General features: G+C 41.9%; 1 long non-coding RNA gene across 3 annotated transcripts in view; it reads left to right on the forward strand.

Moving 5' to 3' along the window:
- Positions 1 to 17923, forward strand: part of LOC142656192 (uncharacterized) — an 81322-nt gene that overhangs the window by 46256 nt on the left and 17143 nt on the right. For all 3 annotated transcript variants that reach the window (XR_012849614.1, XR_012849613.1, XR_012849612.1), the window contains one exon: positions 15398 to 15448. This is a non-coding gene — a long non-coding RNA (uncharacterized LOC142656192). The remainder of the gene's footprint in view (positions 1 to 15397; positions 15449 to 17923) is intronic.

The raw sequence follows: 17923 nt of genomic DNA on the forward strand, positions 1-17923 counted from the left end.
CTCCTTAAAGGAGATTGTGACTAGGCTTGTGGGTGCCTTGCATATGTCGGTTCAGTCTCATTCACAATCCCTACAGACTCTGGTGAAGGATGATTTTGAGGTACAGAATAACAATCTTAATGGACACTTATGTTAATCTAATAATATAACTAAGATACGGTATATTAACTTTGTAATTCACTAACTGTTAAAATGCTGTCATTCTATCCATGCAAATTCTGTGTGAAGTTACTGCCACTAGGTGTCTCCCTTTCTGTAATCTGCTGTCAACTCCCTGCTGTCAAGCAACATTCATCTATAGTTACAGAGCTGAAGAGTTGGACTGCAGGAAATAATGGTGTGTCCCTTTACTGCTTGCCCATAGAAGTCTACGGAAAGGGGAGGAGGGAGCATGAGCAGAAAGAAATACACAGACACACTGCCGATAGAAGTTTTGGAGAGGGGAGGGGTGAGTAGAGCAGAGAGAGAGGAGACAGAGACTGCTGGTAAGTTATATATCACCCCCGTGCTGTATTCTCAGATACACTGCTCCTTACTGCTGTATAGTTTCATCCATGTTGCTTCTGTTTCTAAGGGTGTGCTACAGAGAGATAGTAGACTAGGATGTTTTCTTCTTTGTGTGTGCTGTGTATGGGAGACATGATAGCGATTAGGCTACACACACTAGCTCAGGGAAAACTATAGAGGGGAAAACTGCTGAAAATGTAGAATACAAGTCAAATAATGGCCAGAAATAGTGTTATTCCTCATGTACACACATATAACAACTTACTCTGAAAAATAATCTAAAACAGTTAGATATGCTTTAATGTAAAGGGCTTGCTTAATTCTACCCCTTGCTCCCCACTGTCTGAGATACCCATAGCTATCTTTTCCCCCCAATTTTTGGTCAGAACAAAGTCTAATGAAAAACTTATTAAGGATGCTTTTCATATGCTTGGAACTTGCACAGCGGAACCTAATAGATCTCGTGACATCATTTGTAGACTATATCCTTCTTCCCCGACTTGCCTAGGAGGATTCTCCAACTATAAACAGCCCTCAAGGCTTTACTTGCAAACCTACAGAAGAATGGTATCCCTTATGGATGAGAATCCCTATTTTCCTTTTCTGCTACCTATCGCAATAAACAAATTTATCCTCCGCACTTCCCCTGACTTAGAGGGATTCTGTTCAGCCGCTTTGATGAACCTGCTTTCTTGGTGCTGCTTCTTTACCATCTCCTGAGGACACTCAGATTGGGAAACGCTATCCTCCTTGGTCCTGCAGGGACTCTCTGCCACATAGACAACCCACATAGACAACCCTGTCTGCGCCTACCCCTATGGAGTGCAGCCTCTGTTTACTTACCAGAACCAGTTCTTGATTTCACTCACTGCTACCTCCCCTGTTTATGCCTTGATATGTTGACATTTTAGTTTTGCTATGATGCCCAATAGTAATAACGATTATTGGTCTAGTGACTCATAAGTACTGCTCTGTGATTCTTTAGATGCCACCATCCCCCATGCTGGGACCGGGAGAATTCTTTCCCTATAAGTATATTACCACATTTCCATATGGACAGATTTATCATGGGTCATCCTGATTAAGTTGTCAATATGGTGATACATATGGGGCTCCCTCGTCCACATTGGGCCATAGGCACATACATATAGACACTACTTTATATATGGATATTTCATGACTACTATCTTTTTATTATTCTTTCTTAATATTGCATTATTTTAATTCCTCTCTCTGCACAGGTTATCTATTATGTGTCCTATGACTTGCTGTATTACATCCTCTCTGTGTGTGGGGTGTCCTTGACCCAAACAGGGGTTAGGATCATATTTACTGTATGCACAGGTTTGTGCTTTTTAATAGTTTTTTTTTTTTGGTCTGTTTATTGGTATCTGTGTTATAACTTTTACAAAGGTCTAGTGTGTACACGTGTATACATGTTTTCTTTTTCTGGTGTTGTTTGGCAGTATTTATGCCATGTTGACCTGAACTCTATTGTATTTAATTGTGATGCCCGCCTTGTCTGCCAATCGTAACGTCATGTGAACAGGCCCTAATCACGACTCTCATAAAACAATTTTTCAAAAACTTTTCCATTCCGTAAAACTTAAAGAAAAGACCCGAAAACCACAATAAGAAACTGACAGGCGTTATAAGAGGAGAAGGATGAAGCTGATCGGCTCTTAAGAAACATTTATAAAGTTCACGTTAGGTTTAGTTGAGACGGAGTGAAGAACGCTTGCATTTCCATATGAAGAATACCACCTGGGTATGAATTTTTATTTTTATATTCCATTCCACTGCTTCAATTGCAGCGCTTCTTCCTTTTTTGTTTTAAAGCCATCCAAGCCTAGCTGAATCCTCAACCAACCAAACCCCATTAGGTAAATAGCCACTTACTTCTCGGTTTCTTTTCTTGACATGTTGTGAAGTTTCCAGTTGTATCGGTGCAGAATATATTAACTCAAGTGCAAGAAAATCTGCTTATCAGTTTAACCACTAACTTTCTCACTTGTCATTCTCCGGCATTTTCTATGCCATAGTTACGAGTCTGAACCTCAAACTTCCTAATCCTTTTGACAGCTGTTTCCAACAATTTAAGTTATTGCCGGTAATTCATAATTTCTTATTCCTTTACTGTTTGCAATGTCAGATGACAAAAATCAAAGTTTATTTAAGCACCGTGCGTCGCGAGGCCATGATTATAATTCATATTTGGAGTTCACAATCTGACCCTTATTTCCATTTTGATTAACAATATCCTGAATGTAAATTTCAAGGTGATCAAAGGTAAGGGTCAGGCTGGGAACAGGAGTATTTTACTACATTGATTGTTGCACTTAATGGTCAAGTTTATTGTTTTTAGTAATAAAATTTGTCAGATAATCAGAATTTCACTCTATTTTTAAATTTATTGCATATTGAAAAGCTCCCAGAGCTTCATCTTCAGGATTTGCTTATGTCTTATCTTCATTTTATGAACTAAAATTTTTCTGAAATTAATATTTTCTGAAACTCTACCGGATTGTTAAAAGGGATTGTTTTTTTTTTAGAAAACCTATTTTCAATTTCCCTATTAAGAAATTCTTAATTAATAGAGGTTGTCCCCCATTTAGGACTCTCAACTAATAGAAAGACAGAGAGAGAGTTATAAAGAGCATCTCTCGTATCTTCATCGATTTGAATACACCGCATTCCAAATGATTATGCAAATGTTATTTTTCGCTGATTTTCCTAAATAGTTGATGCAAATGACAGTCAGTATAATCTTCAAGCCATCAACCGTTGGAGTATAATGCGAATTTTATTGAACAAATCTCCTAATGATAACAGATTTTTTTTTAGAAGTAAAAAACTCAAAATGCACTGTTTCACATTATTATGCACAACAGAGATCAAAACATTTTAAAGGTTGTAAAGAGAACTAAAATGGTAATTTGTTGAATTTGCAGCATCAGGAGGTCATATTTACAGAAATCAAAAGCTCTATCAATAAAAAAAAACTTAGCAGGACAAGTTACATGTTAACATAGGACCCCTTCTCTGATATCACCTTCACAATTCCTGCATCCATTGAATTTGTGAGTATTTGGACAGTTTCTGCTTGAATATCTTTGCAGGGTGTCAGAATAACCTCCCAGAGCTTCTGTTTTGATGTGAACTGCCTCCCACCCTCATAGATATTTTGCTTGAGGATGCTCCAAAGGTTCTCAATAGGGTTGAGGTCAGGGGAACATGGGGGCCACACCATGAGTTTCTCTCCTTTTATGCCCATAGCAGCCAATGACACAGAGGTATTCTTTGCAGCATGAGATGGTGCATTGTCATGCATGAAGATTATTTTGCTACGGAAGGCATGGTTCTTCTTTTTGTACCACGGAAGAAAGTGGTCCGTCATAAACTCTACGTACTTTGCAGAGGTCATTTTCACACCGTCAGGGTCCCTAAAGGGGCCTACCAGCTCTCTCCCCATGATTCCAGCCCAAAACATGACTCCGCCACCTCCTTGCTGATGTCACAGCCTTGTTGGGACATGGTGGCCATTCACCAACCATCCACTACTCCATCCATCTGGACCATCCAGGGTTGCACGGCACTCATCAGTAAACAACACGGTTTGAAAATTAGTCTTCATGTATTTCTGAGCCCACTGCAACCGTGTCTGCTTGTGAGCATTGTTTAGCGGTGGCCGAATAATAGCTTTATGCACACTTGCAAACCTCTGGAGGATCCTACACCTTTAGGTTCGCGGGACTCCAGAGGCACCAGTGGCTTCAAATACCTGTTTGCTGCTTTGCAATGGCATTTTAGCAGCTGCTCTCCTAATCCTATTAATTTGTCTGGCAGAAACCTTCCTCATTATGCCTTTATCTGAACGAACCCATCTGTGTTCTGAATCAGCCACAAATATTTTCACAGTACGATGATCACGCTTAAGTTTTCTTGAAATATCCAATGTTTTCATACCTTGTCCAAGGTATTGCACTATTTCACGCTTTTCGTCAGCAGAGAGATCCTTTTTCTTTCCCATATTGCTTGAAACCTGCGGCCTGCTTAATAATGTGGAACATATTTCTTAAGTAGTTTTCCTTTTATTGGGCACACCTGGCAAACTAATTATCACAGGTGTCTGAGATTGATTACAATGATCCAAAGAGCCCTAAGACACAATACCATCCATGAGTTTAATTGAAAAACTAATAATTAAATGTTTATGACACTTAAATCCAATGTGCATAATAATTTGGAACACAGTGTAGACAATGTGTAATGGATCATTTCCACTGTGGCGGCGCTGTCGAGGAATTAAACATTTGCTGCTGGGTTGCCCCACAGATAACAGCAGATTGAAGTGGGACACTTTGTGATCTGCTAATGTTCTGATAACCAAAGTGAATAACATATTTAAGGCTCTGGAACAGAGGAACTTTTCTGTTAAAGTGATATTCCCAGAATCGTTAATTAACCCCCATTCCGTTTTCCCCGATCGTGAAAACGAGAGTCTTGAACCATTGTTCCTCCTGACTGCTCGACTGCAATGCGGGGGACATTGAACTGAATGACGGTCAAGCACTCATGTCGCCGCTCTATTCAAAGTATATGGTGATGACGGAACAGCAGAGTACATCTCTCGCCTTTTTTCGTCGCTCTTATAGACAGTAAAGTGTGGCAGGCGCATGCTCGACCGCTGCTTCATTCAAGCTCCTCCTCACAACCGCCAACAATCAGAACATTATCACCTATCCTGTGGATAGGGGATAGTTTATCATTTTTGGAAAATCCCTTTTGGACCCCATTGACATCAATGGAATTTAGTCAGGTATTTTTGCGTTCCATGACATTTTCGGTATTTTTGACAGGCCGAATATTGTAGTTTGCTATGCTATTCTGCCCTATAACAAAAATTGTAAACTTGACGAATCTCATTTAAAAGAGGTTATCTCATAAAGACAACCCCATTTAAAAAGAAGGTGACCGATTACTGCAAATGCAGATTTTCGCATCCCCAGTAATTAGCTGTTATCGCCGGGGGAAGCTACGACGAGCCACACATTTCACCTGCAGCAGCTGCTGCAAAGAATAACTGTCCATGTAATGTAAGGAGCGCCGGATAATCCAGAGCAGAAGTCATTCTAACAGAGAGGGGGGTCCTCTATGATGTCCATATGCCCTAATGTTGTATATAGACAGGGGTTGTCCTGATGGGACCTCTATGCTTAATTAGTGACAAGGGTTAGACATTTTTTTTTGTTTTGGTGGGGGGGCGGGGTAAGATTAGTATCCCTACCAATCAAGAGAAGGAAAGGGCCGAGTCACGTTCCGGAACACCTTATTACCTTTAATGTTCATCCAGGATCTGTGTCCATACATGTAGCTCTGCCTGGTACTGCAACTGAATTCACCTTGCTCCCCGCTTTCCAGAAGCCATAACTTTTTTATTTTTCAGTCGACATAGTTGTATGAGGGCTATTTTTTTTATTTTTTCTTGCGAGACGAGTTGTAGTTTTCAAAGGCACCATTTAATGTACCATGCAACGTATTGGAAAATTAATTATGGGGTGACATGGAAAAAAACAGCGATTCCTCCGTTTTTTGGATTTCATTTTAACAGCATTCACCGTGTAGTAAAAATGAACTTGATTCTGCTGGTCGATACGATACTTCAGAGGAGCACAAAGATGGCAGACTTGGGACCCTTCAGTAGGCCCCCAGACTACCATGTCAACCATCTTCACCTTGTGATCGTGTCACAGAGGGGAGGCTATGCGCTGACGGAGGGGGCCGCCATCTCTTTGTACCGGTTTGCATGATGTGGTCAATATTGACCCTCTAAGTGGTTGAACGGCCTGGATCGGAGTTATCTCCGAATCCGGCCATTGCAGCAAAGTGTCGGTCGCATGTTACAGCTGGCACCCGCTGAGCATGGATTGGGCTCAGCCCAAGAGCCCGCTTCATACTGCCCCTCGGTTGCTGCCACATACAGTTACGTCACTTGTCGACAAAGGGTTAATAAATTCACTAATAATTCAACAACAGTTTTAGGGGATTTCTCATGATCCCATTACATAATATTAAACATTGTTTAAAGATCATAAACTATTCATTATGATGAATATGCAATAATAGGAAACATCTGGAAGAGGCACATTTTATGTTATCAGGTTGTATCTTGGTTAATAAATAATCCTAAAACGTTACTCTTATTTCTTCTCTCTTGTTTTTAAAAGGTTGTTTTCCTGGTATTTATCGAGTTGCATCTAAAAGTATTTAAATGTGTCAAAGAATAAATGCGTAAATAACAAAGCGACTTCAGAAAATAAAAGACCACCTGGATTACTTTTACAAAACAAACAGTTATCTGGCGGTTATCCGGCAGAGAACAGACAAAGTGCTGGATTTTATCCAAACTCCGAACCCAAAGAGAATTTAAATTAATGTTGTTTATAAATAATTCACCAAGTACTCAACATGGCGTAAAGAAAAAAAAGACAATGAAATAGTCCTACTTAATGAACACCGGCGGGAAAGTCAACTCTAAGTGAGTCTATATGACTAAATCCTGTACACTCTCCACCTTATAACATTGGCAGACCCAACAATACATCAATGGCCCAAAGGGCACAATATATTCACCTTTATACTTTTATGACTTGATGGTCTTCTGAATATCGGTCAGTAGTCAATAAGGTCAGTAGTGCCACGAGGGATGAATATTAAAAGGATGGTCTGATAAAGGATATTTATCACCTATCACAGTGGTGCATCTGGCTGGACATATTAGAATATTTTCTATTCCTTATACCACCTATTGGTTGACTAAGCTTATGACAATTTTTTAGTGCCAAATTTTGCATTTAGTTGCATTTTAAACCACACCTCCTTTCCACTAAGCCACGCCCCATTTCACAGTAAGTGGCTTTTTTCAGACCATCCTTCTTATTAATATGTCTAAAATTAAATCCAACATCGTCCGCCGAAGATGCGCCACATTTAAGTCCGAAAATAACCCAAAAACAGCCGCAGCCACAATAATAAATCTGTCCCAATATTTTGGATACATTTAGTGCCTGATTTCTCCCCATGAACCCCATAATAATAGCGTGGTATTTTACTACAGGTGGATCTCTCTCAGTGCCAGGATGCAGGATAGGCAGAGTAGGCGCCTGCCTAGGGCGCCACTTTGCGGGGTGCAATCGTCTTTAAATTTCATTCTACAACCAGATACTCAGTGGCTAAAAATTATGTATGACAGAACCGTACATACGTATATGAATGTTATATGCACTGACATAACATGTATACTCAGAAGAGCCAAACCTGCATGCTACTGGGTGTATCAGGGCTGGAGGCTATTGTTCATTGCCAGCTATCATGCTAAACTTTACAGACTGAAGGCCGTAGCAGTGGTGGTGGGGAGGGGGGGGGGGTAATCTGAAACCCTTGTCTTGGGCACCAAGAGAGTTTGTCCCACCCCTGACCTCTGTAGACCAGTCTTTTGACTTTTTCTTTGCAGGTGATGTACAGTATGGTACCACTATCTACCATAAGAAATGTTGGCTTATCCAGACCTATTTTCGGCCCTATAGCAGAAATCGAAATCGAACTTCCAGTTAAGGAAAAGATCTATGAATCTTGGTCCCTTTCTCCTTGAAAAATACTGGAAGGTTTGTTGGAATAGGGACACATTTTACCACCTATGGCTTTCTTAAGACGTTAACACAGAGTCTAGGCAAACAAAACTTAATAAATGGTCAGCTCCATATTTAACCCATCGTACCTAATGAAATGCAAGATCATATTGCAGGGATTCCAGTGCTTTAATGTAATTTGACAGTCGGATACGAGAAGCTAGTGAGATATAGGATATGGTACCCCAATACGACAGATTGAAGCCCAAGAGTACAAGAGGGCCTTAAGTATACAGCATGGGGTCAAGAAGAGAATTTTAATTGACAAGCTCACCATGTATATATAATAAAGGCCAACGTGAAATGGACCATCACCCCCTCATACTTTGAAAAGAAGATTGCTATAAATTACTAGCATAATTTGAAGTGCAAATTAAATAATTGATCGAACCATTAAATGCTGCGTGGGTCTATGAATATTGTATTTTATTATTCTCTTTACTTAGAATATTTATATTTCAAGGTATAATCCAGTGCAGAAATAAAATAACCTCTGTATATTCTTAAAGCGTAACTAAACGTTCAAGCAACTTTTTATTTTCTAGCAGCATGTGTAATATAAATATATTTTGTAATATACTTTATTAATGAATTTGGGCTACTTTTTGTGTTATATGTGTTTGAAATGGCCACTGATACTTTTCTACCACATTTTACTTCTTGTATTTTTGCTGTTGCTAGCAGAAGTCCGTACACTGAATGTACTCGGTGTACGGACTGTGCTGCCTGTGTGTACCACGCAGAGAATATAATGCGCTCTGCTACTGCCGGTTCCATAATGCGTACAGAGGCGCTATAAAAGCCTCCGTCCGGCGCACCCTCCCTGCACCCTCATGCCCTCTCTATTAACTATAGATCCGGCAGCAGCGGAGCGCAGAGAATATGATGCACTCTGCTACTGCCAGCAGGGCCGCCATCAGGGGGGTATTAGGGGTAGTGGTGTGAGGGGCCCGGCCAAACCTAATTGAAAGGGGGGCCCGGCAACTGCCTCGACATTCTTTTGGTAGGAAAAAACGGGCCCCTGCAATGGGGCCCGTTTTTTTCACCAAAAGAATGTCGTGAGCCGCTGCTGCTGCTGCTGCTGCGGGCCCCCTCCCCTCGTCATGGGGGGCCGTCAAACCGTCCGCCCGCGCGCGCGCACCCGATCGCGCGCACAATGAAACTCCCGCGCGTGCGCACTCGCGAGCGCGCATCCACGAACGCCCGCACTGGAGACCGCCCGCGCGCGCACCCGCGATCGACCGCGCGCGCACCCGCGACCGGCCGCCCGCGAACGAAGCGCGCGCAGCCGCGGACCCACATGGACAAAACTTACCTGGAGCCTGGCTGGAGGTGAAGGACTGGACGTCTGGACCGAAGACCTCCCCTGGAAGACATCGCCGGAAGAGGACTGGAGTGGGAGCAGCTCTTCTGACAGTGAGTAAATTATCTCAAAGTGTTGTTTATGTATGGCCCTGTTCACACAGTATTTTGCAGGCAAAAAAAAATCTGCCTCAAAATTCCTTAAAGAATTTTGAGGCAGATTTTGAGGCAGATTTTGACCTGCCCACACTATCTTGCCGCGTTTTTTTGCTGCGTTTTTTGCTCGCGGCGATTGAGGACAGCAGACAAAAAAACGCAGCGAAAAATGCATTTTCTGCCTCCCATTGATTTAGATGGGAGGTCAGAGGCGGAACCGCGGCAAGAAAGGACGTGCTGCTTTTCTTTTTCTTTTTTCCGCGACTGGCTCCCATTGATTTCAGATTAAATCAATGGGAGGCGGTTTTGGAAGTTCTTTGGTGCTGATTCTGACGCAGTGTCCGAGTCAATATCAAGGCCCAAAAACTCTGTGAACTGGGCCTTATTGTTAGGGCTTATTCAGACGAACGTGTAATACGTCCGTGCAACGCGCGTGATTTTCACGCGCCTCGCACGGACCTATGTTACTCTATGGTGCCGTGCGGACTGTCAGTGATTTTCGCGCAGCGTGTGTCCGTGTGTCCGCTGCGTAAAACTCACGACATGTCCGATATTTGTGCATTGTTCGCGCATCACGCACCCATTGAAGTCAATGGGTGCGTGAAAATCACGCCCAGCGCTTCCGCAGCCGTATAAACTATGAATGAAAACAGAAAAGCACCACATGCCACAAACATACAAACAGAGTGTCATAATGATGGCGGCTGCGCGAAAATCACGCAGCCGCGCATCATACGCTGCTGACACACGGAGCTGTTATGGACCTTTTGCATGCGCAAAAAGCAAACGTTTTTTGCGCGTGCAAAAAGCACACGCTTGTGTGAATCCGGCCTTAGGGTAGGAACACACTAGGCATGAACACTGCGGATTTTATGCAACACATTTTATTGTGGAAAATCCGCAGCGTATTACAGTCGCAGCAGAGTGGGTGAGGTTTTAACAAATCTCATCCACACGCTGCAAAAAAAATGGACCTGCAGTGCGGCTTTGGCTTTTTAAGCCGCAGCGTGTCAATGTATTCTGTGGAATCGCCGCTCCTCTGTTGCAGAAATGCTGCGGTTCTGCCGCAAAAATCACACAAAAGAAAAAAAAGGTACTTTTTTAAATTGATAAAGTTTAGACTTACCCCGGCCGTAGTCCTGGTGACGCGATCCTCTATTCTTAGCGCAGCCCCGCCTCCTGTCATGACGTTTCATCCCATGTGACTGATGCAGCGGTCACATGGTCTACAGTGTCATCCCAGGAGGCGGGGCTACGTTCAGAAGAGAGAGACGCGTCACCTAAACTACGGCCCTGGCAAGTCGAAACTTTTTTTTCCCTGCAGGATTCCCGCAGCGGACACGCCTCACGAAACCTGCGCCACTATTTGGTGCGGTTTTGCTGGCGGAATTCCCTGCGGCTCCCGGGATAAGCTGTGTAGTTTTACTCAGCATATCCGCCTAGTGTGTCCCTTATGATGTCGCTCCTGGAGCTGCTGCCGGTCTCTAAATAGGCAGTTGGTCCAGTAGAATTTGGAATTATTTTTTTTTGTGAACCAGCTTAAAAAAATACAAAACTTTTGTGTTAGGGCCTGTTCACATCACTGTTCGCTTCCGCTCCGGGGTTCCGTCTGAGGTTTCTGTCGGGTGAACCCCGCAATGGAAAGTGAAAGTGATAGCACAGCTTCCGTTTCCATCACCATTAGCGCAGTCGACTGCGCTATTAATTCCGTCCGAAAACCAGCCGGAATGGTGACGAACCACCGCTCCGGGGTTCCGTCTGAGGTTTCTGTCGGGTGAACCCCGCAACGGAAAGTGAAAGTGACAGCACAGCTTCCGTTTCAGTCACCATTGATCTCAATGGTGACGGAAACATCGCTAATGGTTTCCGTTCGTCACCATTCCGGCTGGTTTTCGGACAGAATTAATAGCGCAGTCGACTGCGCTAATGGTGATGGAAACGGAAGCTGTGCTATCACTTTCACTTTCCGTTGCGGGGTTCACCCGACAGAAACCTCAGAAGGAACCCCGGAGCGGAAGCGAACGGTGATGTGAACAGGCCCTAACACAAAAGTTTTGTATTTTTTTAAGCTGGTTCACAAAAAAAAATAATTCCAAATTCTACTGGACCAACTGTCTATTTAGAGAGCGGCAGCAGCTCCAGGAGCGACATCATAAGGGACACACTAGGCGGATACGCTGAGTAAAACTACACAGCTTATCCCGGGAGCCGCAGGGAATTCCGCCAGCAAAACCGCACCAAATAGTGGCGCAGGTTTCGTGAGGCGTGTCCGCTGCGGGAATCCTGCAGGGAAAAAAAAGTTTAGACTTGCCCCGGCCGTAGTTTAAGTGACGCATCTCTCTCTTCTGAACGTAGCCCCGCCTCCTGGGATGACGCTGTAGACCATGTGACCGCTGCAGCAGTCACATGGGATGAAACGTCATGACAGGAGGCGGGGCTACGCTAAGAATAGAGGATCGCGTCACCAGGACTACGGCCGGGGCAAGTCTAAACTTTTTTATAAATTTAAAAAAGTGCCTTTTTTTTTTTTTCTCATTTGTGATTTTTGCGGCAGAACCGCAGCATTTCTGCAACAGAGGAGCAGCGATTCCACAGAATAAATTGACATGCTGCGGCTTAAAAAGCCACACTGCAGGTCCATTATTTTTGCAGCGTGTGGATGAGATTTGTTCAAACCTCACCCACTCTGCTGCGACTGTGATACGCTGCGGATTTTACACAATAAAATGTGTTGCATAAAATCCGCAGCGTTCACGCCTAGTGTGTTCCTACCCTAAGGCCGGATTTACACAAGCGTGTGCTTTTTGCGCGCGCAAAAAGGTGGCGTTTTGCGCTTGCAAAAGGTCCATAACAGCTCCGTGTGGCAGCAGCGTATGATGCGTGGCTGCGTGATTTTCGCGCAGCCGCCATCATTATGACACTCTGTTTGTATGTTTGTAGCACGTGGTGCTTTTCTGTTTTCATTCATAGTTTATACGGCTGCGGAAGTGCTGGGCGTGATTTTCACGCACCCATTGACTTCAATGGGTGCGTGATGCGCGAACAATGCACAAATATCGGACATGTCGTGAGTTTTACGCAGCGGACTCTAGCTGCGTGAAAATCACTGACAGTCTGCACGGCCCCATAGAGTAACATAGGTCCGTGCGAGGCGCGTGAAAATCACACACGTTTCACGGACGTATTACACGTTCGTCTGAATAAGCCCTAACAATAAGGCCCAGTTCCCAGAGTTTTTGGGCCTTGATATTGACTTGGACACTGCGTCAGAATCAGCACCAAACAACTTCCAAAACCGCCCCCCATTGATTTAATCTGAAATCAATGGGAGCCAGTCGCGGAAAAAAGAAAAAGCAGCACGTCCTTTCTTGCCGCGGTTCTGCCTCTGACCTCCCATCGAAATCAATGGGAGGCAGAAAATGCATTTTTCGCTGCGTTTTCTGTCTGCTGTCCTCAATCGCCGCAGGCAAAAAACGCGGCAAGATAGTGTGGGCAGGTCAAAATCTGCCTCAAAATTCGGTGCGCGGTTCCAGGCGGTCGCCGGTGCGCATGCGCGGGAGTTTGCGGGTGCGCGTGATCGGTCGCACGGGCGGCGGTGTTTGACGGCCCCCATGCTACCCAGGGCCGCCATCAAGGGGGTATTAGGGGTACTGATGTGAGAGGCCCGGCCAAACCTAATTGAAAGGGGGGCCCGCAGCTCATGACATTCTTTTGGTGAAAAAAACGGGCCCCATTGCAGGGGCCTGTTTTTTTTCTACCAAAGGCAAGTCGCTGCAGTTTGCCGGGCCCCCTTTTCAATTAGGTTTGGCCAGGCCTCTCACATCAGTACCCCTAATACCCCCCCTGATGGCGGCCCTGGGTACCATGATATAGTACTGGACGGAGTACCGTTAACAGGCGGTGCCACGGTATGGGGGCCCAGAAAATGTAGATGTAGGGGGCCCTGAAATTCCTGATGGCGGCCCTGACTGCCAGTTCCATAATGCGTACAGAGGCGCTATAGAAGACTCTGTCCCTGCACCCTCTTCCCCTCTCTATTAACTATGGAACCGGCAGCAGCAGAGCGCAGAGAATATGATGCGCTCTGCTACTGACGATTCCATAATGCATACAGATGAGCTTTAGGAGCCCCGTCTAGCACCGCCATGTTACTGTATCCTCTTCCCCTCTATATTCACTATGGAACCAGCAGAGGCAGAGAACATGATGTGCTCTTCTACTACCAGTTCCATAATGTGTACAGAGTCAGAAGGTGAAGAGAAAAAATGCAGTGTAATTACGGGTATCGGCGCCAGGCTGAAGAGGATCAGGAACGGAGTCAAGTGCATAGGATCTAGGAGATCTTTTATTGAGAAGACGACGCGTTTCGGGACCGGACTGGTCCCTTCGTCAGGTCCGTCTACAATAGTTGCACGTGTAGTGTGCACATATATATGCAGTAAAAAGACCGGGAACACACCGGTGCACAACACTTCAATTTACATACAAATTATCAAGAGCCGCTACAGGATGACAGATCCTTCGTGGCTTCAAAGTTTAAAACATGATGGTTTATACAGATAATATATGTTATTCACACATATTCACATGTGTTCTTATACATTTATTCATGATTGTGTATATTCTGTTCTGGCATCAGGTTTTTCACATAGATTCTCATGTACCTTTTTCTCAAAGCCGTTTTCGAGCTGTTATACTTGAATGCTTTAAAGTGTTGCCATAGTATCATGATGTTTGTATTCATTCACATATGTGAGCAAAAAGTATTTTAACAAATAAAGACATTTTGTTTATTTGTACGTGATCTGCAGGAGGCAACCTGCTGCTTAGTTGCGGTGCATCTGTCTTTCCATAGTGATCCTCTTTTCACCAAGTTATCCCTTGATAGAGGAACATTTTGGGATAGAGATTAAGATTTTCATTATTTGTGATTAGATGGCATAAAAAGATGTTTATAATACTTTTGAAAAAATGGCTATGTCAAAAGCCGTTTTTTTGTATTACTTGAAGCACTGGTTTTTTGATCAAATCAGAAAAAAATTGTAAAAACCTTTGAATTTCTCCATACAAAAAACTCATAAAAAATTGTTGCTATAAGATAGTTTTTTATTGAAATTTTAAAACTTATCAGTTTCATTATATTCATTTTGTATAGAATTATGAGAATATTAGATTGCACACGGTCAGGTTTTTTTTATCATGTTTCTACTACATGCACTCCCTGAGTTAATTGTACTCAGATATTTGGGGCTAAAAGTATAAAAATATGTATGTAAAGGGGATTCCAAATGTAGGATATATTGTTTAAAATACTTATATGGGTGATGTCTAGATCAAAAACTTGTCAAGTGGAGTGTATACCATACGTACAGTTTACATTGAATATTAATATTGATCATAGTACTATAGTCATACTTTCCCTTCTTACCTATACAGTAAAACCTATGTGTTGTGTTTGAATGACACGTTTCAGGGTAGATTTTTAAAAGTCATTAGTATTCTCTATAGTTTCATTCAATCCTCCCGGATTTAAACCATGAAATTTATAGATCCAGTACGCCTCCCGATTTTTTTAGGGAGGAGAACCTATTATTGGAGGTATTGGGTATGTGTCCTAGTGGTGTTACTTTTACTGAAAAAACTCCCTCATGTTCAAAGTGGAGGTGTCTAGAAACACTGTGTTTCAGAAAATGATTAATGGTATTGGATCTATGTTTATTTATTCACTTTATTCTCGTTCTTAGGGGCTGTATCGTTCTACCTATGTACTGAAGCCCACAGCTGCATTCCAAAAGGTATAGTACATAACTGGTGGAACAATTCATGAAATCTTTAATTGGAAAGATTTATTTTGTAATGTTGTAGCTGGATGTGGTTTTTCTGTGACATATGGTCACAACATAGACACCTTACTGAGTTGCATTTATAGGAGCCCACTATTTTAGGCATAAAACTTATTACAGGTTTTATACTGTTGTCTTTAAGGGTATGTGCACACGGTAGCAGGTTTTTACGTCTGAAAAGACAGACTGTTTTCAGGAGAAAACAGCTGCCTCGTTTCAGACGTAAATGCTCCTCCTCGCATTTTGAGAGGCTTCTCTGACAGCCGTAAATTTTGAGCTCTTCTTCATTGAGTTCAATAAAGAACGGCTCAAATTACGTCTGAAAGAAGTGTCCTGCATATAATGTATATAAGTGTCCTGCATATAATGTATACAAGTGCCCTGCATATAATGTATATAAGTGCCCTGCATATAATGTATACAAGTGTCCTGCATATAATGTATATAAGTGTCCTGCATATAATGTATATAAGTGTCCTGCATATAATGTATATAAGTGCCCTGCATATAATGTATATAAGTGTCCTGCATATAATCTATATAAGTGTCCTGCATATAATGTATATAAGTGTCCTGCATATAATGTATATAAGTGTCCTGCATATAATGTAAATAAGTGTCCTGCATATAATGTATATAAGTGTCCCGCATATAATGTATATAAGTGTCCCGCATATAATGTATATAAGTGTCCCGCATATAATGTATATAAGTGTCCCGCATATAATGTATATAAGTGTCCCGCATATAATGTATATAAGTGTCCCGCATATAATGTATAGAAGTGTCCCGCATATAATGTATATAAGTGTCCTGCATATAATGTATATAAGTGTCCTGCATATAATGTATATAAGTGTCCCGCATATAATGTATATAAGTGTCCTGCATATAATGTATAGAAGTGTCCTGCATATAATGTATATAAGTGTCCCGCATATAATGTATATAAGTGTCCCGCATATAATGTATATAAGTGTCCCGCATATAATGTATATAAGTGTCCCGCATATAATGTATATAAGTGTCCTGCATATAATGTATATAAGTGTCCCGCATATAATGTATATAAGTGTCCTGCATATAATGTATAGAAGTGTCCTGCATATAATGTATATAAGTGTCCCGCATATAATGTATATAAGTGTCCCGCATATAATGTATATAAGTGTCCCGCATATAATGTATATAAGTGTCCTGCATATAATGTATAGAAGTGTCCTGCATATAATGTATAGAAGTGTCCCGCATATAATGTATATAAGTGTCCCGCATATAATGTATATAAGTGTCCCGCATATAATGTATATAAGTGTCCCGCATATAATGTATATAAGTGTCCCGCATATAATGTATATAAGTGTCCCGCATATAATGTATATAAGTGTCCCGCATATAATGTATATAAGTGTCCTGCATATAATGTATATAAGTGTCCCGCATATAATGTATATAAGTGCCCTGCATATAATGTATATAAGTGTTCTGCATATAATGTATATACGTGTTCTGCATATAATGTATATAAGTGTCCTGCATATAATGTATATAAGTGTCCTGCATATAATGTATATAAGTGTCCTGCATATAATGTATATAAGTGTCCTGGATATAATGTATATAAGTGTCCTGGATATAATGTATATAAGTGTCCCGCATATAATGTATAGACGTGTCCTGCATATAATGTATAGAAGTGTCCTGCATATAATGTATATAAGTGCCCTGCATATAATGTATATAAGTGCCCTGCATATAATGTATATAAGTGTCCTGCATATAATGTATATAAGTGTCCCGCATATAATGTATATAAGTGTCCCGCATATAATGTATATAAGTGTCCCGCATATAATGTATATAAGTGTCCCGCATATAATGTATATAAGTGTCCTGCATATAATGTATATACGTGTCCTGCATATAATGTATATAAGTGTCCTGCATATAATGTATATAAGTGTCCTGCATATAATGTATATAAGTGCCCTGCATATAATGTATATAAGTGTCCTGCATATAATGTATATAAGTGTCCTGCATATAATGTATATAAGTGCCCTGCATATAATGTATATAAGTGTCCTGCATATAATGTATATAAGTGCCCTGCATATAATGTATATAAGTGTCCTGAATATAATGTATATAAGTGTCCTGCATATAATGTATATAAGTGCCCTGCACTTCTTTGCCGAGGCAGTCAATTTACGCGTCATCGTTTGACAGCTGTCAAACGACGACGCGTAAATGACAGGTTGTCTGCACAGTACGTCGGCAAACCCATTCAAATGAATGGGCAGATGTTTGCCGATGTATTGTAGATTCACTGAAGTGATATATGAGTAAAATATATAACTTTATTTCATAACTCTCTAAAAACAGGGGTACAATCACCACTGTGAAAAGCCCCACCGTGTGTATTAA

Source organism: Rhinoderma darwinii, chromosome 6 (assembly GCF_050947455.1).
Source record: "Rhinoderma darwinii isolate aRhiDar2 chromosome 6, aRhiDar2.hap1, whole genome shotgun sequence".
Classification (NCBI taxonomy): domain Eukaryota; kingdom Metazoa; phylum Chordata; class Amphibia; order Anura; family Rhinodermatidae; genus Rhinoderma; species Rhinoderma darwinii.